Source organism: Carcharodon carcharias, chromosome 15 (genome assembly GCF_017639515.1).
Source record: "Carcharodon carcharias isolate sCarCar2 chromosome 15, sCarCar2.pri, whole genome shotgun sequence".
NCBI classification, from domain to species: domain Eukaryota; kingdom Metazoa; phylum Chordata; class Chondrichthyes; order Lamniformes; family Lamnidae; genus Carcharodon; species Carcharodon carcharias.
In genome coordinates, this window is record NC_054481.1 from 15,581,905 (window position 1) to 15,609,608 (window position 27,704).

A 27,704-nucleotide genomic window follows, 5' to 3' on the forward strand; every position below is an offset into this window, starting at 1 on the left:
TTCTTCCTTTCTTCAATATACGTGTGTGCTCTGACTGTGTTACATTAAACAGCAGCTCCAGATTCAGTGTCCCTGCCATGAAGCTGTAACATGAGTGTACTCACAGGAGATTCCCCACACATCAAGTTAACAGTCACAAGGTTCTGGCAGTATAGCACTTTCTCGTCACAGTAGTTTGTTGTCTTGCAGAGAGCCAGATGGCCTCCTTCCATGCTTTAACCATTCCATGATTTTAACAACATCTTGCGTTATAACATGGAGAAACATCCAAGTGCTTATGTTGTGATCAGAAAAAAAATAAATGGAGAGCGATAGTAATAGGATCCAAGGCAGTTGGTGAAGCCAAAACCAAGACATAGAGCTTTTCTTTATTGAGAGAGTTTATTGATTTAAAAACAAAAAAACTGCGGATGCTGGAAATCCAAAACAAAAACAAAAACAGAATTACCTGGAAAAACTCAGCAGGTCTGGCAGCATCGGCGGAGAAGAAAAGATTTGAAGTTTCGAGTCCTCATGACCCTTCGACAGAACTTGAGTTCGAGTCCAAGAAAGAGTTGAAATATAAGCTGGACCAGCTTATATTTCAACTCTTTCTTGGACTCGAACTCAAGTTCTGTCGAAGGGTCATGAGGACTCGAAATGTCAACTCTTTTCTTCTCCGCCGATGCTGCCAGACCTGCTGAGTTTTTCCAGGTAATTCTGAGTTTATTGATTTGTTCAGTCTTAACCCAGTGTCCCAGCTATCCCCTATTTATATGTGCTCAAAGACAATTAATAACCATCACTGTTAATCTTGACCATAACATTATAATTGACAAGGCATGAACAAACCTTAACAATGTAATTGGCATGATGTTAACAAGCAAGCCAGAGAAGGAAGCATTTGGGGGCAAAAAGCTTGATTCAAGAGATGGGGTTTAATGAGGGTCTTGGGATTTGGACAGCAGTTTTGGGTGGGTTGCCTCTTGTAGGGGGAGGAAGTTGGGAGACTGGCCCCTCATCTTCCACCTAATGAATAATTATGACTGGAGGTATCAGTTGCCATAGCAGAGGCTTTCAGTAGTGCATAGACTGAGTTAAAGATGGTGATAGTTACAGAGCAGAATGGACAGTGATAACATGGGCCAGGTAACAGCCTGAAGAGGTGATTCCAGAACCAGACATTATGGGGAGAATTTTTCCTATGGTGGGTGGGGTGGGATCACCGCTCTGATAGGCTGCACGCTGCTATTTTACACAGGTGGGCCAATTAAGACCCACCCATCGTAGTGCACGGCCGGTAGCACTCAGTGCGGGCACAGGGGGAGGAGGGAGAGCTGGGGCCTGCGCCCTTCTGTGCGCAATCTCCCTGAGGCACAAAGCTGCCCCGGAGAGATTGAATGGATTATGGAACTTTTCAATAAATAAAGTAAAAATTTATTCAAGCATGTCCCCCTCATGTGACAGTGTCACATGAGCTGGGTCATGTTTGTGAAGTATGGAAAATTTATTATTTTATTTTATAAAAACTTCAGGAAGCCTCATCCCGCCCGTAGATGGGGTTTCCTGAAAAATGCAAAGGCCGCTTGGGCTCTTCGCTGGCCCACCAACTTTAAGGTTGGACGGGTAGCATTTTAAACTGATTTAATGACTTTATTAATGGATTTCATTGGCCGCTGACAGTTCGGTGGGCAAGCAGCTGCCTCCGGCGCTCGCCCGGCGAACGCAATATCGAAATGACACGTGATGATATCGGGACGCACGCCCGATGTCATTGCGCATCACTTCACGCGCTGGCGTTTTGGGCCCACCCCTGCACACCAATGGCAACATTCTGCCCCATGAATAACTTTGACTTTGCTTAACAGTGGTCGATATCGAGTCAGCCAGCTTCTAAATACCTCTCCTCACTTTCAATCCCTTTGACCGCAGGAGACCAATATTATGAGTGGTTGATCTGATACTGCCCGCTTTACACAACGCAGTCAAAATTACCCCCATCAGAGCTTATGGGCAAGAAGGGTTGGTTGCCGTGAATTGTTATATTTCTTTCACTTCGAGAATTTTGGTTTGAATTCAGTCCATACTACTATGAAAGTGGGCCAAAACAAAATGGGTTTAGTAATAATTCATTAAAGTTATGAGCTCAGAGAATAAAAGCTGACTTTACTCTGCAACATCCTTGGTTTGAATTTCAACGCTTACTGACATTTATAGCTCTGCCAACTCAAAGGATGTCTCTAGCCAGCTCTACTTAAAGCTTTGGATCAAATCTGACATAGGTCCACACCTAATCTGCTACAGTTTAAGGATCACTAGAATCCTACAGCACTGAAGAAGACCATTGCCCCTGAGCTATCACTTTGAAAGAATGATCCAATTAATCCCATTCCGCTATTTTCCACCCGTTGCCCTGAAAATGTTCTTTTTCCATTGAGTATTTATCCAATTCCCTGTCGAAGCTCATTATTGAAACAGCTTCCTTACTGGCAATGAATTCCAGATCTTTAAATAAATTTGTTGTCTCTTGCTGAAAAGAGAAACAAATTGACGAAGCTTTTCATCACATACTCATCAGGACAAATGCAAGAATGCCAAATTTCAAACAATCTCAACCATTTATACCAGAGATGAAAAGGGTGCTGATTGGCTGGCAAGTTGACTCTAAATGGCCAAGTGGACTTGGCCTCTCAGCAATATTCAAGTTCCATACCACCAAACAAATTTCTCCTCAACTCATTTCTGAGCTCCTTTATCAATTACTAAAGATAAGTCATTTGTGACATTTATCAGGGCGGCTTCAGTGCTCTGGCAGAGCAGAGACCTGATTGGAGGAATTCAAACATGGAATTGTGGGAAAGATGGTTAGGGGATTGAGAGGTGACAACATGATTCTAGTGTAGCAGCATGCCCTAACCTGGCAAGGCTGCTTTGCAATCTTTCTCAACTAGTAGCACCCCTTTTCAGGAAGACCTCTGCATTCAATGTGACGCAGTGCCGTTTTTATCCTTGGGGTAGGCTTGCAACACCTTAACCAGTGTCATTCTAAATGCAGAACTCACACAAGTTGAATGCACAGTTGGAAAATTTCCCTGGACTATTCTTCGCTTTAATGACCGCAAAAGGAATCCATAAGTCAAACAGCGGTAAACCTACTAATCTCTCCTTTCACACCAAAAAGTGGCAATAAATAAACATGGTGCAACAGAACCACTGGGCAGAATTTTACCTCTGGCTGGTGGGCTCGGTGGGGGTGGGCAATGGCAATCAGGAAGCTGACCACCACCCGCGATCGGCATAGGACCACGATTTCACGCTGGCGGGTCAATTGAGGCCCTCCCAGCGTGAAATGCGAGTGGCAGCGCTGAGCGCTGCCCGTGCGGGTGGAGGGAGAGTTGGCCAAGCACCAACTTTAAGTATGTGAACGAGTGAGCAATTCATAACCTCCCTGAGGCACGGAGAGCTGCCTCAGGGGGATGAAGCTTTTTTAAAAAAGAAAATAAAGACAATAACAAAGTAATGAAACATGTCCCCTGGTGTGACTCTGTCTGTCACATGAGCAGGGACATGTTATTAATTCAATTGTAAAATTTTTGTTTTATTTTTATTCGCTTTTGGAAACCTCATCCCGCCCGTGAATGAGGTTTCCAAAAAAAATGCAAAGGCCACTTGGCCACTTTCATTAGGTTGGATGGGCAGTGAGAAATTTTGGTTAATTGATTATTTAACGGCCTTAGTAGGCCTTTTAATTGTCAGCGGGCACGCTTCCAACTCCGGCACTCGCCCGCCAACCGAACTATCGCTCAACTGCGCGTTAACCTCAGCACGCTCGGCTGACATCAACACGCGTCACTTCACACTCAAGCAGGTTGGGCACACGCCTGCCCGCCTGCCAAGTGAAAATTTCTGCCCTTTGTTCTGTACAATGTAATATTTCTGACGTGCAATTTTACAGTCTCATTGGTCTTGTGGGTTATCAATTTGAATATACCTTTACAGCTAAATCTTAAATGAATACCTTGAAACAATTGCTCTATAAATTCATAAGCAGCATTTGGTTATCTGGTTTCTCCCTCTAACTCCATCACAGTTGATAGGGTTTTGACAAATTTACCGTGTCTTATGTTCAGTTTTGATTAACTTTTCAAGGAGATGACAGTCCTTGGACCGCTAAAGGCAATTCTGTTCATGATCTATCCTGTCACTGACATCTGAGATTGTTTTTTAAATTCACCTAGCTCTTATTTTTCAGTGGGACAGTGTGACAGGATACCCTGAGGATGAGCAGAAGCAGTGAACAAGGGTGAAAAGATGTTCCTTACTGCACCATCACTCCAAAACTTCCCAAGTAATTGGTGAGGTAAAAACAGAAAGTGCCGGGAAAACTCAGCAGCTCTGGCAGCATCTGTGAAGAGAGAAACGGAGTTAACGCTTCGAGTCAAAGTTCTGAAGAAGAGTCATAATCGACTCATAATGTTACCTCTGTTTCTCTCTCCACAGATGCTGCCAGGTCTGCTGAATCCTTCCAGCATTTTGTTTTTATTTCGGATTTCCAGCATCTGCAGGATTTTGCTTTTATTCAAATGGCGAGTTGCAAGCACAGGAAACTCTCAGCTACAAAAGAAATGATTCACTCTTTGGAAAGTGAGTTCTTTCACCATAGAGGTGAAATAAACACCTTAGCATGGGCAAAGTCAACTTTGAAGAAATTGGGTAGACTGAGGGAATGTGAATAGTCACTTCAGGGGAGCTGGTGGTCATGTTTATTTATATTATTGTACATTTAAAAGTGCCAACAATGCTAAGAATTCTGTTAACCTCTAACTATATTGGATGGAATCTTGTGGAAGTGACACATGGGTCTAGGCCATTAGCTGGAGAGCCAGCAACAGCGTGCCTTTTTTAGGGAAGGCCCACCACATCTTGTGCCACTTAGGCACTTAATAGGCCAGTGGAGGGCTTTCTTCCTGCCCACCCCCGGGATCATGGATGCTGAGAGGGGGGGTGGAAGTCCCACCAAACCGAGAGCTGCCAGCCAATCAGAGGACAGCAGCTCTTCTGTGCTCAGCAGCGCCACCAGGGAGGCGGTGGCCGCTGCTGGTATTATGCCCACCCGAGGCCTAGGATCATCGCTGGATCCCAGGCCAGGGGTGAATGATGGCAGGAGGGGGGCCCAGGAGGGAGTGAAGGGGTGGGGGTCATGGGAGTGGGGGTCGCAGGGATGGCTTTCAGCAGGCCAACCCCCTTTCTGATGTCAGCTCCCTTGATCAGGCACTGAGTGCCTTTGAATGAGGGAGGCCCACCCCATCCTGGTAGCCCACAAGCCATCCCACCACTGGGTTAATATGAATGGTGGTGAGATAAAGCCCTTAACTGGACCTTCCTACCACAGGCTTAATTGGGGTGGAGGTGGGAAAGCGGCAGGGCCTCACACACCACCCATCTGCCTGACTAAATGTCCCCAGCCGCCAAACTTGCCACGGGGGAGGACATTCTTATTTTTTATTGTGATGGCTATTTAATTGTTATCACATCACTGATGACCATATTCTGCCCAATTAAAAACAAGAACATTCTTTGTTCAAAATAACTTTGTGTAGAACTGTTTGCTCTGTTCATTGCAGGGAGTACCGACAAGGGCGATGTAGTGGATGTCATATATTTGGATTTTCAAAAGGCCTTCAATGAGGTGCCACATAGTGCATTCATGACAAAGGTTAGGGTGTGTGGAGTCAGAGGGCACAGAGCTGAATGGATAGCAACTTAGCCAAACAAAAGAAGGAAGCAGGGAGGAGAGGTGAAGGATAGTTATTCAGATTGAAGGAAGGTAGAAAGTAGCGTTCCGCAAGGATCAGTGCTGGGACAACTGTTCATCATAATTTACATTACTGATTTGGATTTAGGAATAAATATCTCAGTATTAAAATTTGCAGTTGATACAAGCTGGGTGGGGGGAAGTGGAGGGGTAGATATAGCTGGCACTGAATACAAGGTGGGTGGAGGGAAGTGGAGGGGTAGATATACCTGGCACTGAATACAAGCTGAGTGGGGGGAAGTGGAGGGGTAGATATAGCTGGCACTGAAGACAAAATCAGCAGAACACAAGAAATCATCCAAAAAGTTGCAGACTGGACAGAGAAGTGGCAAAAGAACTTTAAAATAGTTAAAAATGATGCACTTTGGTAGGTAAATGGGAATATCGCCCACACCTTAGAAAATAGGAAATTGGCTGGACAAAAGAGCAAAGGGATCCACAGATACAGGTAAATAAATCATTATAAGTGGCACAGCAAAGCAACTAAAATTTCTAAAAAAAAAACCACTGGGATTTATTTCTAGGGGCACAGATATCAACAGTGGTGAAGTTAGGTTAAGTTTGTGTAGAACCCTGGGATCAGGCCACGCAGGGGATTGTGCACATTTCTGGGACTAAAAATTGGTCTGTGCTGGTGCTGGTGCACCAGGGCTCCCATTTCAAAATCTGCCCGGGCTCACTGAGGCGGAGTTTGGCAACACACAGGTCTGATGCTGCCAGGGCCCGCGAGATGGGGGGAGTGCACAAGGTGCGAATCACCGGGGCCTGAGCGCTAGCGGCAGTTGGGAGGGGTGTGGGGCACCCAGGCTTACGGTACTGAAGACAATCAAAGAGACAAAGGGAAAATAGGGGAGGGCAGCAGATGGGTGATGAACGGGTTCACGTGTTAGACAGCCCGTGGGCGCCAGTTGACAGCTGGCAGTGATGAGGTCACGTGCTGGGCAGCAGGAGGCAGCAATGGGTGGGGGGGGGGTGGGGGGTGGTCACAGGTTGCAGGGCTGCGGCTGGTGATTGGTGGTGACGGGGTCACGTGACGGGCGCCTCACGGGTGCCAGCTGACAGTTGGCAGTTTGAAGCCCTGGAGCCACCGGGGACTGAGGGGAGGGAAAGCGGCCAGTGAAGAATGATGGAGGAGGCAGCAGAAGAGCAGTTAGCAATAGAACAGGGTGATATCAGTCACCGCAAACATTGCCAAGAGGCGTGGATGTGTCCTGGTACAGCCGGTCCCAGGGCTGGGCTGGGCAAGCGGAGGTTTCTATCCTGTGATGGTTCCGGCCTGCGTTAAAGGTAGGAGATGGTTAGTGAGACCACCAGAGCCCGGCCTCCAGCTTCAAAGCCCCTCTCTCTCCAGGAGAAGAGCACCTCCAGGTTAAAGCCCGCCCACCGGATAGAGGTGCTGCTAAACCAAGGAGCCATTTCCCTATCCTGCTACTTCATTTGAGATTAAAGACCCCACAGCCCCTGTTTGAAGAACATTTCCTCCGAGTGTAGCACCATTGCTCTCTCCAGACTCACATCTTTTATCCCCTTTTATACCCATCCTCAGTAATTATGGGGGAATGGGGGGATCAAGGGGCCCGGAAACTGGAGATGCACCAGGGCCCATGATTTTTCTCCCAGGACCCCAGATGCTGCCACTTCATTTGCTTGATTGTAGGGCAGAGCTGAGCATCTGAGGCTGGTTGCCTCAGTGTTCAGCAGGGGCTGAGTAATGTGTGCCAACAGCACATGCTGTAGCCAGGCCTCAGCTCTTAAAGGCAGTCTGTCCCTCTTGAAGGGAAGCTGTACCCAGTTACAAAAAGGCTGCTGCTGAATGCTATTGTTGCAATTGCAAACAAGGAAAATGGAACACCGGAGCCGAGAGAGAGCTCCAGGGTCACGGATGTGGTACCGGAGACCTTGGTGTGGAGGTGGGCTGGAGGAAAGATGCCACGGTTCTACTGGGGGTGGGGGGAAGCCCAGAGACCCTCAAGGAATTGGGAGTAGGTGGCTAGGGAGATCAAAGCCCAGTGTCTGGACCCAATGACCTGGCAGCAGTGCCTCAAGCAGTGCCTCAAAGCCCAGTGTCTGGACCCAATGACCTGGCAGCAGTGCCTCAAGCAGTGCCTCAAAGCCCAGTGTCTGGACCCAATGACCTGGCAGCAGTGCCTCAAGAAGTTTAATGATCTCACGTGGACAGGCAAAGTCAATGAATGTATCTCCACATGAGATCTCCTACCCACCAGAGCACCAAGAAAAAATAGGAACTCTGAACATTTTCCTTCTTACACAAGTTATCAATATCTCCCCTTCGAACATCTTGAACAATTATGAAATGTTCTGTCTTCCCGCAGCACTCGGTGCCTGATCTTTCCAGGTACAAACGGTAGCTCTGACTGTTTCATTTTGTGGAACTTGTGGCGGCCAATCTTTTTAAATCATTTTTTCCTCCATTTTCCATTGAAATAAAGAACAGGTCAACTTAGTGACAGCTGACGAAACATAGAGCGTAACAAATAGCGGTCCTACAATCGACCTGATACCAGTGATGTGTACATTCACAAGAGCTTGCAATCCTTTCTTTGATTTACCATCTCACAGTCTGATCTGAAACTAAGTGCATTTTTACTTCATGGTGCCTGTTTTCTGAGATGAGCACTTCTAAAAAGACATAACGTAATTCTCAATTCATCAAAGACGCAGATTAAATATTTGACGATCGAGGCGAGGGGTGGGGGGGGTTGGGAGGGGGTGGGGGGGGTTGGGGAGGGGAGGTGTGGGGGCCTTAGGTTCCAGTAATCCCAGAGATGCAAAGCACCAATCACTAGGGAAGCATGAAACTTTCTCCCTGCATTGGTAATAGCTTTCATTCTAATAGAAGCACTAATCTAATTACTTACACAGTTCATGAATTGGGATATGAGATTTTCTCAATAAAAAACAGAATTTTACTTACGACTATGGGCGCAGGGTTGGGTCTTGTGGGGGTGAGGGACACAATCCCAGCAGAGGGCCTGCCTGTGTTCAAACGAGTTTTATTTTGGTCCCCAAGAGGAGCCATTCCTTCTTCTCTTAGGCGCCCCACACCCCCAGGTTGAAAGCAAAAAAATGTCCTGGCCCTTTTTTTATTTTGAGCGGTCCACTGGTTATGCCACTCTGGTCCAACAAGGCAGCGGGTGCACGGTGAAAGATCTGCCCCACTTGCACCAGAATTTCACATCTGGGATCCTGCATAGGGCACATGTTTGGGTATTTAAGGAGCTGGACGCCTGTTTCAGGCGGGTACCCTGGGCAAATAAAAATTGGCACCCCCATCCCCCTTAAATCAATCGAGCCAGGCGCTTCTAATATAGATCTAGCATTACATACTGCAACACAAGGTTCAGAGTCATGGAATCATAGAAAGTTTCCAGCACAGAAAGGGGCCACTTGGCCCATCATGGCTGTGCTGGCCAAGAAAACAGCCACCCAGCCTAATCCCACTTTCCAGCATTTGGTCCGTAGCCCTGCAGGTTATGGCACTGGAGGTGCACATCCAGACAAAGTTGAGGGTTTCTATCTCTACTACCCTTTCAGGCAATGAGTTCAAGAGCACCCCCCTGCAACGCTCCAAAAAAAAAATTCCTCAACTCCCCTCTAACCCTTCTACCAATCACTTTAACTCCATGCCCCCTGGTCACTGACCTCTCTGCTAAGAAAATAGGCCCTTCCCATCCACTGTATCCAGGCCCCTCACAATTTTGTACATCTCAATCAAACCTCCCCTCAGCCTTTTCTATTCCAAGGAGAGCAACCCCAGCCTGTCGAATCTCTCCTCATGGCTGCAATTTTCCAGTCCTGGCAACACCCTCCAGTCCTGATGCCCATGTTACGGGCACAAGGATAGGCGACAGTAAGTTGAATTCCTCCACCCACCGGGTAACAGTTTTTCTACTGTAGAGTTCAAGCAAGGTCCATCAGTGCAGCACATTTCTTCAAATTACAATGAGAACATTTAGTAATCATTCACCACCTGCTAAAGATGAATGTCAGGGAGATGCCATTAGTTCTTGTGTTGAATACAAACATGAATACTTGTGTATTTGTTAATGTCATCCCAAGGTCAATATTGACTGGGGAAATGTGCTTAATATTAAAAATGATCAGCTTGGGATCACTTCTTTCTCATAAATTCAAATGAAGTAAAGAACTTAATTCAGAAAGAAGCGCCGAAGTGTGACCTTGTGGAATAATTTCTTTGCACGATGTATGTTTAATCACGATTTTCTTTTCGGGCAGAACAATCGCAGAAAGAATCTACACACCAAAACACCTCAGTTCACACAACAGGAACGTGCCTATTCTTGTGTTAATACCCCCCTCTAATGGAACTTTCAAGCAATCAACTATTAAACAGTCACAATGAAATGTTGAAAGTCACACTGTTAACTGCACTTTCAGGTTCCACCGCAGACCCCACTTCCCCCCACTCCACCCCACCTCCTGCCCCCCCCCACCGTCCCCCACCCCGGCCAGAGATGTCCTATCATAAGTCGCAAATATATATGTGTGTGTGAATGCAGTGGCACAGGACCAAGGCCGTAGCCAAATCCATGATTCCTGAATCTTCCGTCACTCAAACCAGTCCCTCAGTTGGATATTTAATCTGTTTTCAGTACTCTATCTTTAGAAAGCTTATAGCTGAGACCCTCTAAACTCCCCCACATTCTAATTCCTCCTACTTTTTTAAAAATTCATTCACAGGATGTGTGTCTCAAGTGTCCCTGCAAAGCCAGCACTTGTTGCCCATCCCTAATTGTCCTTGAGAAGGTAGTGGTGAGCCAACTACCACTGAGTGAGAATTTCAGAGGACAGTTAAAAATCAACCATATTGCTGTGGGTCAGGAGTTACTTGTCAACCAGATAAGCTGAGAATGGAAGACAGGGCATTGATGAACTAGATGTGCTTTTACAATAATCCAATTGTTTCATTATTATTCAGATCAGTTTTTCCTTATTTCAGGTTAATTAATTGAATTTAATTTCCTCCACCTATCTTGGTGGGATTTGAATTCATGTTGCCAGAGTATTAGTCCCAGTCTCCTGATTACTAGCTCAGCAACAGTACCACTATGCTACCACACCCATTTGCTGATTATGGGACAGTAGCAGATCAATTTTGGTTATAAATATCTCTAGTGGGCACCATCTCTCTATTGCTACTGGAGTACAAGGCACATAACCTACAAAGCTGACAATACCGTGAGTTCCATATCCAAAGTATCAAAATCAATCGCTCCCAAATCTGTGTCTCTTAGGGTTCGTTTACAAAATTTGGAAGCACTTAAGTCATTTGCATTTAATGATGATATATAACTGTAGCAGGGCCATAAGTACCTCCCTTTTTACCATTTGCACTTCCATTTTCAGTGCCTGTTAATTATTCCCTCATCCCTGTCCATGCAGACATCCATGTCCAGTGTGGCTTGATCCATTATGGTTAACAGGCTGGCGGATGAAATAAGGGAGGGTGGAGGCTCATGTGGAGCATAAAATATTGACATGGACCAGTTCAGAAGAGTCATTACAACTCTATTGCTGAACAAGTGGTGCTTCAGCACTGATGCATGGTGAGTGAAGGAATCTCAAACTTAGGCTTTCTGGGCTAATTCTGACTTTGGCTGATAGTGGAAAACATGCAATATCAGCATGGCCTCTTATTAAAAAAATCTCTCCCTGTTTTTGTTTCCACTATCCCCTTTGAGTTGAAAGACCGAGTTTCTTTAAATCTGCACCTTTATTTAAAAAGATGTCAGAATAAACTCAAGACCTAAGCACTGCTGCTCCTAAATTTTAAAGTTCCTCTCTATGAATCAAACTTTAGTTTCCAGAAATGTCACAGAGTTTGCTTACAATGTAGCAGATGACAACATGCCCTATGTTTAGGGTTACTACTTTTCATTGGAGCCTTTGTAAAGTTACCACAAGTCATACTTTCCCCTAACTTTCTGTTCTATTTCTATTACATACACAAGTCTAAGGAGGTCTTGTGGTATAGTGCTGATGTCCCAGCCTCCGAGCCAGAAGCTCTGGATTCAAGTCCCACTCCAGGGACTTGATGGCCAAGGAAGGTGTTCATAACACAGCCAAAAAGGTTGAGTATTAGCCTGTAAGTCCTTCTAACACATAGCAAGCAATAAAGATGGGAGAGATTCCTGTGATGGAGATAAAGTGGAGCCTCTATCATCACTATCCATAAGTCAAGGCTACAACATGCATGTAAGAGTGTATGTTGCCACAGCAGCTCAGGCTCCTTGGTTACCTCAGGCAGCTGGTGTGTATTAGGTTGGTCTCAAAAGGATGGGGTTGAATCCCTGTACTGGCTGGGATGGATTCAGGGCCTGCCTCATTGCCCTACCCACTGCCCAGAAGGAAAAGACTGTGAAATAAGAGTACTGGTCCAAATGGTTTTTTTCCTTCTGGGTGGTAGGGGGAGGGACTCACATCCCCTATCCAGTGAGTTAGACCTGCCTTTGGGCAGAGAACGTAAGAAGAAGACACAAGTCTTGATAACAATTGTGAACAAATACACTGACCAAAACAGTCCAGTCAAGCTGAGACAAAACAGTCAATAACATTAATAATGTGGTTCAGCAAAACAATTCAACTCACAATATCCCCAGCTAAAAAATTATATCTTTGAAAAATACATTAAGTTATAAGTCAAGTTATAAAAATCACACTATCATGTTTTTATTTTTGAACGCTTGATTTGTTCGTCATCCATAGTGCAGGCTCTGAAGCCAGCCTGACAAATGGATGCATATATTACTAATCTTGTACTGCTGTTTATTCTTTAAGAAGAAGAGAAAAAGAAGCAAGAAGTGCTAGCAGGAGTAAACAGTTTAGCCCTTCAAGGCTGCTCTGGCATTGAATAAGCTCAGAGCAGATCTTTTATCTCAACTCCATGTTCCTGAGCCAACACCATTACCCTTGATTATCATCCAAAACTCCATCGCTCTCTGCCTTGAATACACTCAACGACTGAGAAGCTCTCTGGGGTAGGGAAGTACAAAGATTCACAACCCTTTGAGTGAAGAAATCTCTCCTCACCTCAGTGCTAAATGATCGATCCCTCATTCCGAGCCTGTGATCCCGTTTTTAAACACCTCAGCCAGGGGAAACAACCTCCCAGCATCTATTTTCGCAAGTCCTTTAAAATTTTCTGTTTCAGTAAGACTATCTTTCATTCTCCTAAACTAAATATAGGCCTCCTCAATCTCTCTTCATAGGACAATCCCCTCATCCCAGAAATCAGGATAGTGAACAAGTTAGAGCACTGCGTTGATTACATATATACGATTACATAGGATATACAGCAGAGAAACAGGCTATGGCCCAAATAGTCCATGCCAGCATTTATGCTTAACTTGAACCTCCTCCGATCTTTTCCTGTCTAACTCTATCAGCATAGTTCCTATCTCCTTCTCCCTCATGTCCTTAGGTAGCTTCTCCTTAAATGCATCTATACTGTTCGCTTCAGCCACTCACTGTGGTAGCAAGTTTCACATTCTCACCATTCTTTGGGTAAAGAAGTTTCTTCTGAATTCCCAATTGGATTTCTTGGTCACTACATTATGTTGAGGGCCTTTAATTTTCCTCTTCCCCACCAGAGATTAGCTCAAAGTAATCTTTAGGGATTAGCAAGTGCTGGGCTAGATTTCCCTAACTCTGTGGCGACAGGGTTTGGAGGTTGGAGGAGGGGAGTGGGAAAAAATAGGCCGTAGCTGCTTTGGTGAAGATCCCTGGCCCACTCCCATGGCCGGGTAACTTTCCCAGGGTTGGGCTGGTAACGGGATTGGCTGCCTGGTCCATGGTGATGGGCAGCCAATAAGGGTGGTTAAGGCGCCAAATAGGGGCAATTTTGTTCACCTCTGGAACTTTCCACTGGTGGAGCAGTCCCCTCCTATGGAGTTTCCTCTCTATCCCAATGTCCAGGTTATGGAGTCTTCAGCTCCGTCCTTCTCTGTGACCAATGAGGGAGCCTCCATCTTGAGGTGGTCCTGTTGCCCCCGACCGGCCTCGGCAGCGCCCACCTCTCCCAGTGGGGCTGTGGAGATTCCTGAGCTGCCGGCCCTCTGATTGGGACTCCAGCCTTGGGGACCTGCCCACAGTCAGGGAGGTGGCGAATTAGGAGGCCCTCTCCCAGGAGATATGATAGTCTCACTGCCTGCATGTAGGCTCGGAACCCCCCCTGACATCAGGGTTCCCAAAGCCCACAGGAAAATCCAGCCCATTGAGCATGTGTTTGTCTAATACTGATCGAATGGTCTTACTCATGTCTGATGAAAATGTGAAGAAAAGTGAACTGGAATCTGCGTGTGATAAATAGACAGTCTGGTGGTCATAGAACGATGCAGCGACCTCTTTGAGTTATATGGCTGGAGCAAATAGCTAGGCCATTAATGTAGCCAACAACCTGGATATAAATATAGCTAGCAAAGTTACAATGAGGACAGACTCAAGAAGATTGCGCACTGAAGTCCCAGGACCATCGTAAAAAAAAAAATCAAAACTATGTCACAAAGTAAAGAACAGTCAGGAGCACTGAAAGAATTCCAAACATAAGGAATTCTCTGGCCCTGATTTTAACCCCCTGTTACCTAGTGGAAATGGAAGGATGGGGGGGGCGTTGGATGAAGTGTGTTAAGAGATACTGGACTGGGGGGAAGGAGGGGAGGAAATATGCCCACTTTTTTTTTTCCCAGTCCTGCTCTGATTGACTGCAATTTCAAATTACAAGGTGACAAGGTCACCCACCACAGGCCAGGGAGGCCCTCTTTAAATATACATGTCAGTCTCTGATGATGTCCTTCGGGCCTGATCCTGCTATTTTAACCTGAGGCCTGAGCTGGAGAGCTACCACTCCCTTTGCCTTTTGTGCCATGATATTTTTGTCATTTAATCTCTCCCACTCGCTACCCTATCCCAGACCTTCCCTTTTGTTCTCCCTCCCTCTCTCCCCTTTCAAAGGCATACGGTCCACAATCTTTCTACCCTCCTTCAATTCTGGAAGAAGGGTTATATTCAACTTGTAACGTTAACTCTATTTCTCTCTCCAGATGCTGACAGTCCTGCTGAGTATTTCCAGCATTTTCTGTCTTTATTTCAGAGTTCCAGCATCCGCTTTTATTTTGCTTTAATTTTAGTGTCAGCTTCTCACCAGGTCAAACCTGCCTGGACCAAGATCAAGAGCCAGAAGAGGCCCAAGGCAGCTGATAACTTCTTAAAAATCCTTTGAGATTTCCCTGTGGGCCAGAAGGAGTAGATGTGTTCTTCCAGGCCCCTGAAGGCAACCTGGGATCTCCCTTTCCCTGGGCAGCCATTCATCTACACTTCCCTCCCCTAATCACCACCATTGTTCGCAATTGCCCCATACACAAAACACCACCATCACTACCGCTCTCAACACTTACCTGATGCCAGGGTCCATTCTCACGATCTTTCAATACTGTTGTGTATTTGATATGTTTTATTTGCCTCAGAGCAATGCAGAGATGACACTAGTTCATAAGTGTGCAGGAACATTATTTACCGAGTTTTATGCAAAGCTTTAAAATGTCTACCCCATCCTTCTAGCTCAGCCTCTAGTAGCTTCTACGTTGTCTGTTAACTTTGCCCTGAATCAACACCCAGGCTTAACCAATCAAGCATAGCGAGGCATAGATCAGTTACCAGACCCACATAACCAAACACAGAACAACTGAACCATCGAACGCAACATGAACTTTTGTCTCTGCCTGCTGGCCAGGTAATGATGTCTGCCAGGTTTGGGTAGGTGGATATGGAGTTGAGGCCTGCCAATTAATGCAATTAGTGCAATCCTCTTCCTCGCCCAGGCCCTTCACGCAGAACCATTCTACCTCACGCTAAAGTCGGGCCCTATAGTTTTATTAACCACTCTGAGATTGTGAGGAAAGCCATATTCACAGATAACAGAGCTGGATCGGACTACAGTGACATTCGTTCACCTGTGCCGTACTCTCCTAGCAGTTGTTAACAGTCTGAACTCAGGCCAAATGGAGTTGCCTCAAAGTTGCTGATTCAGACGAGTTCCTCATTGAAAAGGAACAACAGAAACTGAAAAAGTGAAAAAGAGCTGCAAAGTGTGAGGCCAGTGAGACAAGTGTTTCTCTGCACCTGTTGGGAGTCCGTGTGAAAAAACATGATAATGAATTATTTAAATATATCAATACATTTATAATGATTAGGAACAAACAAGCGACTCAGCCTGCTGTGCTTGTTTACTGTTTATCTGCACACTGAGTATGAAACATTACTCACCTTGTATTTATCTCAAGTAGCCCTGAATAGACATCCCAAAATAAGTTTGCCATATTGAACAACATAATTATCCTTTGACTATGCTGCCGAGATAGTAATTGGAGGTTTGTAACAGCGGTGCTCAGACAAAGTGGGATGATGCACTACATGAATCCAGCACATTTGAGAAGCCGCACCTGGAGAAATGATTTAAAGGATTATCACCATATTTTGGACAGTTCAGGGGTAGATGAGGAACAGACTGTTGTGAATCTTCAATCAGTTTACTGGAGATACTCAGACTGCAGATGTTGCTCTGGTTGCTGAAGTGCTAACTATCTGTATGTGATATTCTCATGGTTTGCTTATTGAAGTACCAATCCTCCTAATGCACACCTCAGTTTTCAAAAACAAAGAGCAAGGTCAATCACTGGACTAAGAGAGTATCGCCACTTTAAAGATTTAAATTCGTAAATGCCTGCCAATTAGGATCACATTGTGAAAGGTGTATCATTTATGAGGGTTGGTTAATTTAAACTTTAGCCTCATTCTTAATTACCTCAAATCTAGTGGTAAAAATCTTTAGTGGAACAATGCACCTGCTAAAGGAGGTATATAGAATGGGCTTTGTGCAATGCTTTCTTCCTGTAGTGAGCGTGACTTCAACATGGTTTACAGAACCCAAGTATCAAATTATATAATCGTACAATTGAGCAGCCACTTTACATAATCATTATTCAGCTACAGTTGCACAATTTGTGGAGCTCAGTAGGCGGTTTCCCTGGGGGGAGATTAAATATGACAACAAAACACAAATGAGTGATTTTTTTTTTATTAAAGAGGCCCATTGTATCCGTCCGCTCTCGTTCTCCTCAACTAAAAGAACTGAACGATTATAATAAGGTAAGAAGATGGGAATAGGAGTAGGCTATGTAACCACTCGAGCCTTCCCCATCAGTCAATGAGAACAGGGCGAATCTTTTTTATATTTATTATTACATGGGACGTGGGTGCCGTTGGCAAGGCCAGCATTTGTTGCCCATCCCCAACTGCTCTTGAATTGAGTGGCTTGGGAGACCATTTCAGAAGGCGGTTAAGAGTCAACCACCATTGCTGTGGATCTGGAGCCACATATAGGCCAGGCCAGGTAAGGACAGCAGATCTCCTTCTTCCCCAAAGAACATTTGTGAACAAAATATGTTGTAACGACAATAAATGGTACTTGTCATGGTCATCATCACTGAGACTAGCTTTCAATTCCAGATTTTATTAGCTAAATTTAAATTCCATCGGCTGCCATGGTATAATTTGAACCCACGCCCCTACAGCATTAGCCTGAGTATCTGGATTACAAGTCCAATGTTATGAAATTATATTAATTTTCATTATATTGTGATTTATTGTAAAAGTGGGTTAATAGTGGGTTTTGGATAGTTTCTGTGTGTGTGTGTGTGTGTGTGTGTTAGATTTAATTGAATTGGAGACAGCTGGCCTGGAGGTTTGGAGGTATTAAAAGAAGTTGGGTAGAGAGGGGTTTGAAATGCTAAATATGTAAACATGGCTGAAGTCTTAGAATGTAAGGTGTAAGGAGAATTTGCATTTTAGATAAATCTTGGCAGTTTGAATGTCAAAGAGATGGTAGGAGTTACACCTAGCCAGAGAAGCTAGGCCAAGCAGTGTGTTTAATTTTCCCCAAAGGTTACTGACAATATTAGCACTGTGAAAAGTTTTATATTATGGGAAAGTACATTTTCAAAGACATATGGGACAATGGAATTTACAGGTTAAAAAGAGAGAAAATGTATATAAGGGAGAATGAAAGGTTATGTTGGGATAGGCTCTGTGACATCTAGCAGAAGCTGGCAAAACATCCTCAGAATAGCCTCCAGCCACATTTGTATGAGTCTGTTGCATCCAGCCCTTAAAGGTAATTACTGTGCTGGCCTGTGGAACTGCAGAATCTATTTTGGACTGTTGCCTTACAAGGGGGTGTATTTGGGAGTCAGGTTCGGTAGGAATATTAGTATTTACTATAGAATTAAAGTAGCTGGAATCTTATGTATGTGTTTGACATCTTTTCTTTTGTTAATAAATATTTTAATATAAAACTTTAAAACTCTAAAGGTCTTAGTGGACTCATTGGGCAGAATTTTCTGGCTGGTATGTGGGTGGTGGAGCCCGCACACCAGCGCTTAAAATGTCTCATGCTTACGTCACGCGAGCGTCCCGATGTCAGTGCCCAGCATCATGATATTTTGGTCAGCGAGTGCGCTATGCAGCGGGACGCGTGCCCACCATTAATTAAAGGCCTCATTAAGGCCCTTAACTTGCCAATTGTTGAAGATTTTGAGGGGCCCGTGCGAACTTCGGCTCGATGGACAGGCCCAATGGGCAGGCGGGTAGGTGAACTTTTTGCAAACCTCATCCAGTGGCGGGATGTGGTTTGATAGCGGTTTTAAAAACGTTTAATAAAGTTTTTGTTTATTTCATTAACATGTCCCATCTCGTGAGACATTTTCACATGAGGGGGACATGTTAATGAATTTTTTATTGTTCTATTTTATATTTTTGCCAGCCTTTCAGTGATCTCCCTGAGACAGCACTTAGCCTCAGGGAGACGTGCGCTCTGTTGTGCGCATGCGTGAAACAGCGCAGTCTAACAGTTGGGGAATCCCCCCACCCCCCCGCCTGTACAGTAAGCACATAGCACTTCCCGTCAGGCCGCCCAATCAAAATGGCGGTGGGGCCCGGCCGCCCATCAAGGGCAAAATTCTGCCCATCGCTTCTGATTTCAGTGCTCGGTCTTCTCATAATAAATACAAATTGCAAAACCGTTGTGACCGTGGCACCAAGTTTCCCTCATGGATTTGGGTCTGCCTGGCAGACATCACCTGCCACATCATAACATCAGTGACAGTACCACAATCCCACCATCTCCCCTCATCTACATTCTAACTCCATCTATCCACCTTTGTTCCAAACATCTTCATACCCTTACCTCACAAAAAACTATCAATCTTAATTTTGAAACTTTCAGTTGATAACCATCCCCATCCTCAACAGCTTTTTGATGGAGAGGGTTCCATATTTCCAGTACACTTGATGTGAAGACATTGCTGGTGTTATGCCCCCTTGTTCTGGACTCTCCCTTCAGTGGAAATGGTTTTGTACATGAAGCATAGAAAGTTGACAGCTCAGAAGGACGCCGTTCAGCCCACCATGTTTGTGCCAGCTCTCTCAAGAGCAACACATTTAGTGCCACTCCCAGCTTTTTTCCCCTGAAAATTCTTCCTCTTCGGATAATGATCCAATTCTCTTTTGAAAGCTTGGACTGAATCTGCCTCCACCACACGCTCAGGCAGTGCATTCCAGATCCTAATAACTCTCTGCGTAAAAAGGCTTTTCTTCCATGTTGCTTCTTTCGTCAATCACCTTAAATTGGTGTCTTCTAGTTCCCAATCCTTTCACCAATGGGAACAGTCTCTCACTATCTACTCTGGCTTGACCTCTCATGATTTTAAATACCTCTATCAAATCTCCTCTCAACTTTCCCTTCTCCAAGGAAAACAGTCCCAGTTTCTCCAACCTTACCAGCCTATCTGAAGTTCCTCATTGACGGAACTACCATTGTGAATCTTTTCTGCAGCTCTCCAATGCCTTCACATTCTTCCAAAATTGTGACGCCTAGAACTGGATACAATACTCCAGTGCCACCCCTCACCTTCTGTAATGTAGACACACAGTGTAACTATGAATTCAATGGAAATGAAAATGGAGAGGGGTGAATAACAAGTGGCTGCACTGATATTGTGCTGAGTCCAAATGATACCCCCAAACCCTGCATATGTGAATTCATTTTTGTCAAAGCTTTTCATCTTGCACTCATCAGGACAATCGCAGGAATACCAATGTCAGGGGAAATGGCTTTTTGCAGCCAGTTTTGAACAAAGCTTTCCACATACACAGTGAAGGACTTTTTCACATTTGCAAAGGCCATACAGGACTTGCCATATCGATAGCAATGCTGTGTCCATGTGCCCATTTGACATTGCTAACTTATTCACCAATGTTCCACTTAAGGATGCCAGAAATATTTGCGCTGCAGCACTACATCATGGTGATCTAGACCCACCACCATTACATGAATCAGTATTCATTATGTTTATGAACTCGGCAACTTGCGCAGTTGAGTTCAGTTTTAACGACGGTGTGTATGCCCAAATAGATGGTGTTGCCATGGGATCCCCTCAATGGCCCAGCTCTCGCAAACATTTTGTTGGGTCCCATGAGAGACGTGTCTTCAATGGAATGATATCTAACCTCCTACCCCTCGCATATTTCTGATATGTGGATGATACGTTTGCTATATTTAAATCCGCAGCTGCATTTAATAATTTCCTTGCATGTCTTAGTGGTCTCCATCCTCAAATTCATCTATGAAATGGAGCAGTCAAATGAACTCCCCTTACTTGATATAATAGTTGAGAAATCTACCAGGGGGTTCCATGCCATGGTCTACTACAAGCCTACTTTTATTGATCAATATATGTATTGGGATTCTTACAGTTCCATGTGGGCATAAGATTGGCCTAAAGAGATAAAAACACAAAACTGCGGATGCTGGAAATCCAAAACAAAAAACAGAATTACCTGGAAAAACTCAGCAGGTCTGGCAGCATCGGCGGAGAAGAAAAGAGTTGATGTTTCGAGTCCTCATGACCCTTCAACAGAACTGAGTGAATCCAAGGAGAGGGGTGAAATATAAGCTGGTTTAAGATGGGGGGCTGGTGGCGGGGGTGGGGGTTGGGTTGGGGGAGAGAAGTGGGGGGGACAAGCAAGCAGTGATAGGAGCAGATAATCAAAAGATGTCACAGACAAAAGAACAAAAGAACACATAGGCGTTGAAGTTGGTGATATTATCTAAACGAATGTGCTAATTAAGAATGGATGGTAGGGCACTTAAGGTATAGCTCTAGTGGGGGTGGGGGGAGCATAAAAGATTTAAAAATATTGGAAATAGGTGGGAAAAGAAAAATCTATATAAATTATTAGAAAAAACAAAAGGAAGGGGGAAGAAACAGAAAGGGAATGGGGATGGAGGAGGGAGGTCAAGATCTAAAGTTGTTGAATTCAATATTCAGTCCAGAAGGCTGTGAAGTGCCTAGTTGGAAGATGAGGTGCTGTTCCTCCAGTTTGTGTTGGGCTTCACTGGAAACAAACTGCACTTTGAGGTAAAATTTGGTCCTCGGCGGCTTTGATTCATGACCTGCCCATGACTGTTGCCGCAGTGGTAGGCAGCACACAAATATGGTCTTGCCTCCTCCTTTACCTGATCATAGCGTTGTTCCGGGAGGAGCCTGCACTGCTGTGCGCTCAGTAAAGTTCCGAGCAGCGTTTGCTCATCTCATGTGGTGCAGCTAGTCGGCTCCTCTTAAAGCCAGCCTGCCCCTTTTAAAAGGCACTGTGTTCACTATAATGGAGCTGTACTAACACTGGCTGAATGCAGGAGCTGCACAAATGGAGCACCAGGGAAGAGAGAGGGTTCTTAAGCTAATGGGTGCAACACTGGCAGCCTGAGTGGTGCAGTTGGGCAGGCAGACAGAGGCCAAGGTTCACCAAGGTGCCAAGATGCCCTCAAGGAGTGCCGTTAGGAATTGGGACCAGGTGGTCAGGGAAGTCAATTCACAGTATCTGGCTCTGAGGACCTAACAACTGAACCAGAAGAGATTTTATGACCCCATGATCAAGGTCAGTGAATGCATCATCACATGTTATCTCCTACCCACAATAACACCAAGTTCTCAAGCTGCTCCCTGCACCAGCCACCCTGTTGACAGAGAGCATCATGTAGAGCTTGCCCCTTCTGCAGCTGCTCTTCCATCTCCCTGTGGCATTGCTGACCTAGATGTTCTACCACTGCTGCCCTCATACCTGTTCAGCCATTGTGTGGACAGGTGAGAATAGGCCCAACTGGAGGAGATGGTGGCATATTAATGTCAATCAATTAGTAATGCAAAAGCCGAGAGATAATGCTGTGGGGACATGGGTTCAAATCCCACCAAGGTAGCTGGTGGAATTTGAATTCCATTAGTAAATCTGGAATATATATCTAGTCTCAATAGTGGTGACAATATGACAACTATCATTGATTGTTGTAATGGCCCTTTGTCATCCTTAGCTGGTCTGGCCTACATGTGACTCCAGGCCCACAGCAATGTGGCTGACCTTTAACTGCCCTCTGAAATGACCTAGAGAGCCATTCGAGGGCAATTAGGGATGGGCGACAAGTGCTGATCCTTGTCTGCGAAGCCCACATCACATGAAGGAATAAAGGGAAAATAAATATTACTGTTGCACTCCCACTTTGAAAATAGGCCAGAGGCTGCCATATTTTGTGCCAGGCAAATTGCACAGGAAAGGTCAAGAGGCCAAAATCAGACAGGAGGCAAGAGGAAAACTATTATGCAAGTGAAAATCCACAACACTGATTTTTAGTCAGCCTGAAGTTTACCTCAGTAACAACAATGGCACACACTTGATTGAAAACATTTCAATCAGTAACCACTAGAACAAGAAGCAATAAAGATTTGTATTTACACAATCATCACATTTAGCGAGTAATATGGTTCATAATCCTATTCATAACCTTTTGGTCTTTTCTTTTATTGTGACTTCCCATTTCTCTTTTCAACTAACTGTATTTCAACTAGCTGTATTTACCAACTCTACAGTTTCATTAGCAATAGTCCATCAGCCAGTGTCTCAATAAGCAGGAATTTTTTTTTAAAAAACTTCATTTCCAATAAAGGAGATACTTACTGGAAGAAGAGTTGCTCTTTCACTTTTTGACTCTTCAGCTTTCAAATTATCCAATAAGACAGTTTCATTGGGATGTAGGATACTCAGCCTAGAAAGCAAACAGAAAATAGCATAAATTGTCAAATCGTGTAGCAATTTTAAATTATTTAATGCAGTTTCTAAGTCCTGTTCAGATCCGATGTATGATTGTGTGTTAAAGCGCCTTGCAGTGCACAGGGGCCTCTGGAATCTGCTCCATTTCTGGGTTGTTTCCTCTTCTTTTGCCCATCCCATGAGTTGTGGTATTGATGTGGAGTGAGGACATGGGAGGCAGGGCTGGAGCCCAGAGCAGGGAAGCAAAATTTGGCTTTGATCATCGGCCCATTGTATAGGGCTGCAGGCTTGATGGACTAGCTGGTCTTTACTGCCCATCAGATGTGTATGTTTAAGGTGGGTTACAGATTTCATTGAAGTGTCAGCAATGGGTGATGTAATAAACTTGGTATACTGGACAGGTTTCTTTATTTACAGAGCTCCGGCTGAAGCTACATTCTTGAATCAGGCCCATGACTGGAAAGGTCCGCCCCTAAGATTACCCGCGCTTAGGGCTGATTCATCTGTACAGTCACATGATCCCCAAAAGAGTATGAAAGGTTTTACTTACAATCACTGCAGGTGAATAACTGTACCTTCAAGACTTCTTGCATTGTTCATTAAAAGTCACCATGACAATTTCTCATTTTAGTCTGCTGTAATCTTTGTAAACTTTAGAAATGTCCCCTAAATTCAAAAATTTATTGTACCATTGATTTCATTGTAACATCTATCATGAACGATTGCATTGGAATACACAAACCACAATGCAGACCTGCAGCAAACAAACCATGGCCAATATTTATCCCTCAACCTACATTACTGAAAACAGATTATATAACCACCACCACGTCACTGTTAGTGGGATCTTGCTGTGCACAAATTGGCTGCTGCATTTCCAACCTTACAGCTGCGCCTCCATTTTAAAAAAAGTACTTCATTGGCTGTAAAGTGCTTTGTGATGCCCAGATGGTGAAAGCTGCCGTGGAAATGCAACTCTTTCACATTCTCAAAACCAACGTGGCTAAATCCACCCAGAACCAGGTAAACTAGAAGCCGCCACTACCCGTATCAATATGGATCTTGGAAAATTACCTTCCAGTGTGGCGCTGTGCCGTGAATAGAATTCTGCCGCCCGGTAGGGTTGTCCAATTTACTGATGCAGTAAAATGAGTGGCAACAAAGAGCAGTTCGTTCATTTTCCGTCCTAAATACTTGACACAAGCATTCTTGCACAAAAAAAAAGATTGTTCTCCTTCGTGTATAAATATATTTGGTATTGTTTGACTAATATAGAAAATATAATGGATCTGCAGGGATATATGAGACAGGAGCTTTATTGGAATATGTCATCTTACTGTGTTCTGGCTACATCATGCACGAGGCTGTACAAACCTAAATCAGGTGATGTTGCATCACTTCCTGCGTACACGGTACCTGATTAGTGCATTAAAGAGTTAGAATTAACCCATTATACTACAATGTACAGGTCAATAAGATACATCTGCAGGGCAGTTGTAGTAACTGAATGTACAGCCACTCCTCCTGCTGCCTATCATGGGTCACGTGATATTCTGGGAGGCTCTGGTCAATGAGCCCTAAGGGTGGGCAATCTGGGGGGTGGGGCTTCCTGACCAGAGTCCTAATTGAGCATGGAGCACCTAAGAGCTCCCTGTAATAAAGTTCATCTGTTTCTTGTTGAAACCTGTCCACTCCATCGAGCCATCAGAGCAGTGAACTTTCCTTGTGAACATGGGAGATATAATGCAGTTGCACATATTTTTACCTATAGAATTGAAGGATAACCTTTGAACTTTGAAGTCCTTCCATGACCATTGAGCCTCTTGGCCCTAGTATGGGCAGGATTTTACGCGTCGGCGAGCAGGGGCAGGGCCCACTCACCGACACGTAAAATGACGCGCAGTGACATCGGTGGGGGAGCTCCCGATGTCACCACGCCTCATTTAAATTTTCAGGATGGTGGGGGCGCACCGAAATCAGCTTAATTGACAGGGTCGATTAAGCAATTAAAGGACATGCCCGTCCAACCTCAAGGTTGGCTGGTAGGCCAGGAGCCTTGGCGGGAACTAGAAAAGGCATGAAACCTCATCCACGGGCGGGATAAGGTTTTATGTAGGTTTTTTAAAAATTTAATAAGGGTTTTGTAAAAGTTATGCACATGTCCCAACTCATGTGACATTGTCATACAAGGGGACATGGTAGGGAAATTTTATTTTTCTATTCTTAGGCTTTGTACATTTTGAGCCGATCTCCCTGAGGCTGCACTTAGACTCAGGGAGATGAGTGCGCTCTTACGTGCGCATGCGCGGTAGAGCGCACTCTTGACTTTGGGAGTCCCCTCCTGCCCGCAGAGGGAGCATGGACGTCACACTGGGCAGGCCTTAATTGGCCCACCCAATCAGGGGTGCCAACCGGAAGCGCACTTGTGCTGCCCACCCTTCAACCTCCCCCCTGATGAGGAGAAAATTCAGCCCTCTAAGTCCTTGGACACATAGGATATGCAAAAGAATTACCAGAAAAGAGAATGGCTGGCAAAGGAGCTCAATTCTAGGAAGTTCCACAACTATCAGCCTTTCAAAGCTATGAGCCTTGACTTCCATCTCAGTGTTTTCCTATAATACTCTGTGACAGGCTTTGCTGGAGATCATATTGAGCACATAATGGTTCTGACTGAAAGTGGAATTAAAAACCAGGAATTCTCCTTCCTTGTCCATTGCAGAATGAATTCTAAATGAAAAAAAAAGTCTGCTTCATACCAGGTCTAGTAACAAAATTGCAAATGTTGGCGTTTGGATTCATTTTCTTGTATTCCAACTACAGCATGTAAAGCTCAGGCAGCAATTCCATTCTCAATCTTCCGTACGATATTTTGTTTTATTCATGTTTTGTGATCTGATAAGCAATTGAAGCCAAACTATTCATTGCTGATAGTTTTAAGGTTTTTAATTAAAACATTGGAAAGAACACATGGTTTATAAATTACTGCCTGGAGGGGCCATACTTGTGAATTATTTACAATTCATAATGTTCATAAAAGAACATTAATGCTAGGAACCATTAAGCATGAAAAGGTTAGTGTAGTTCAGCAAAAATTTATTGTATCATTGATTGCACTGTAACATCTATCATGAACAATTTTAAGGGCAGTGTTTGTTTCACCTGTAAGCGTAATGTTTAAACCCCAAACATCAGCCATTCCTTGTGATTGCTCATCTCAAGGTTCAGTTTCTTTGACTTTCTTCTTTATCTTTCAACAAACTCCAAATCACTCACAATTTTGTGGCCCATATACTAGAAGGTTAGGCCCAGACCTTCCCTTTGCCGCACTGATGTCCAATGCCTCTCTAACCGCCTGCCCATTGATTTGAAGATTCCAGTTTGTGCCTGACTGCCGCGCTTACTGTGACTCAATGAGTCGCATCCTTGTCACTGAGTCAGTGGGTTCAAATCCCACTCCAGAGGCTTCGGTCTACAGCAAAGCTAGGCTGGCACTTGAATGCGGTACTGAGTGAGCCCTGCACTGTCAGAAGTGCCATTTTATCAGATCAGACAGCCAAATGATTTTGGGTGGAGCCTATGAGGTGCTGGTTCTCCCCAGTACGATCCTGAAATGTCAAACAGGGTCTTATTTATGTCATGTAAGCCTGATTTGAATATTGAAAGGACCTGCTGCCCGACTCTGGCACATGCTCCAGTTGCTCATCATTAGGCCCAGGAGAAGAATGCAATGATGAGAATGGGATGGTGGATCAATTCACACCACTTTCGGGTGGGAGACCTCAAAATCTCCCCTTTAACACTCATTCCGGTGTGGGACACATGATGGAAAGCTCTTTATATCTTTATTGTAGAAATTGCTGCTTCATTCCTCTAAATGACAAAACCTTTGAGCATCATCTCAGCAAAGAGAGAACAAAAGCAGCTGGATTATACGTGCAGATTGGAAGATAGAAGATGTAACCCCACTATTTGAGAAAGGAGGGAGAGAGAGAAAACAGGGAACGACAGACCCGTTAGCCTGACATCAGCAGTAGGGAAATTGCTAGAATCTTTTATAAAGGACGTAATAACTGGATGCTTTGAAAGTAACGGTATGACTGGGCATAGTCAACATGGATTTATGAAATGGAAAGCATTTTTGACAAACTTGTTGGAGTTTTTTGAGGATGTTACTTGCAGAATAGATAAGGGGGAATCAGCGGATGTGGTGTATTTGGATTTTCAGCAAATTTTTGATAAGATCCCACATAAGAGGTTGGTAAACAAAATTAGGGCACATGGAATAGGAGGTAATATCCTGGCACGGATTGAGAATCGGTTCATGGGCAGAAAAGAAATAGACAGAGAGTAAGAACAAATGGGCCATTTTCAGGTTGGCAAGCTATGCCTAGTGGGGTACCACAAGGATCAGTGCTTGGGCCCCAGCTTTTAACAATCTATATCAATGATTTGGATCTGAGGACCAAATATAATATTTCAAAGATTTGAGATGACACAAAACTAGATGGGAATGTGCGTTGTGAGGAAGATGCAAAGAAGCTTCAAGGGCATTTAGACAGGCTGAGTGAGTGGGCAAGAGCATGGCAGATGAAATATAATGTGGAAAAATGTGAATTATCCACTTTAGTAGGAAAAACAGAAATGCAGAGTATTTCCTAAATGGTGAGAGATTGGGAAGTAAGTATTGATGTCCAAAGGGACCTGGGTGTTCTTGTGT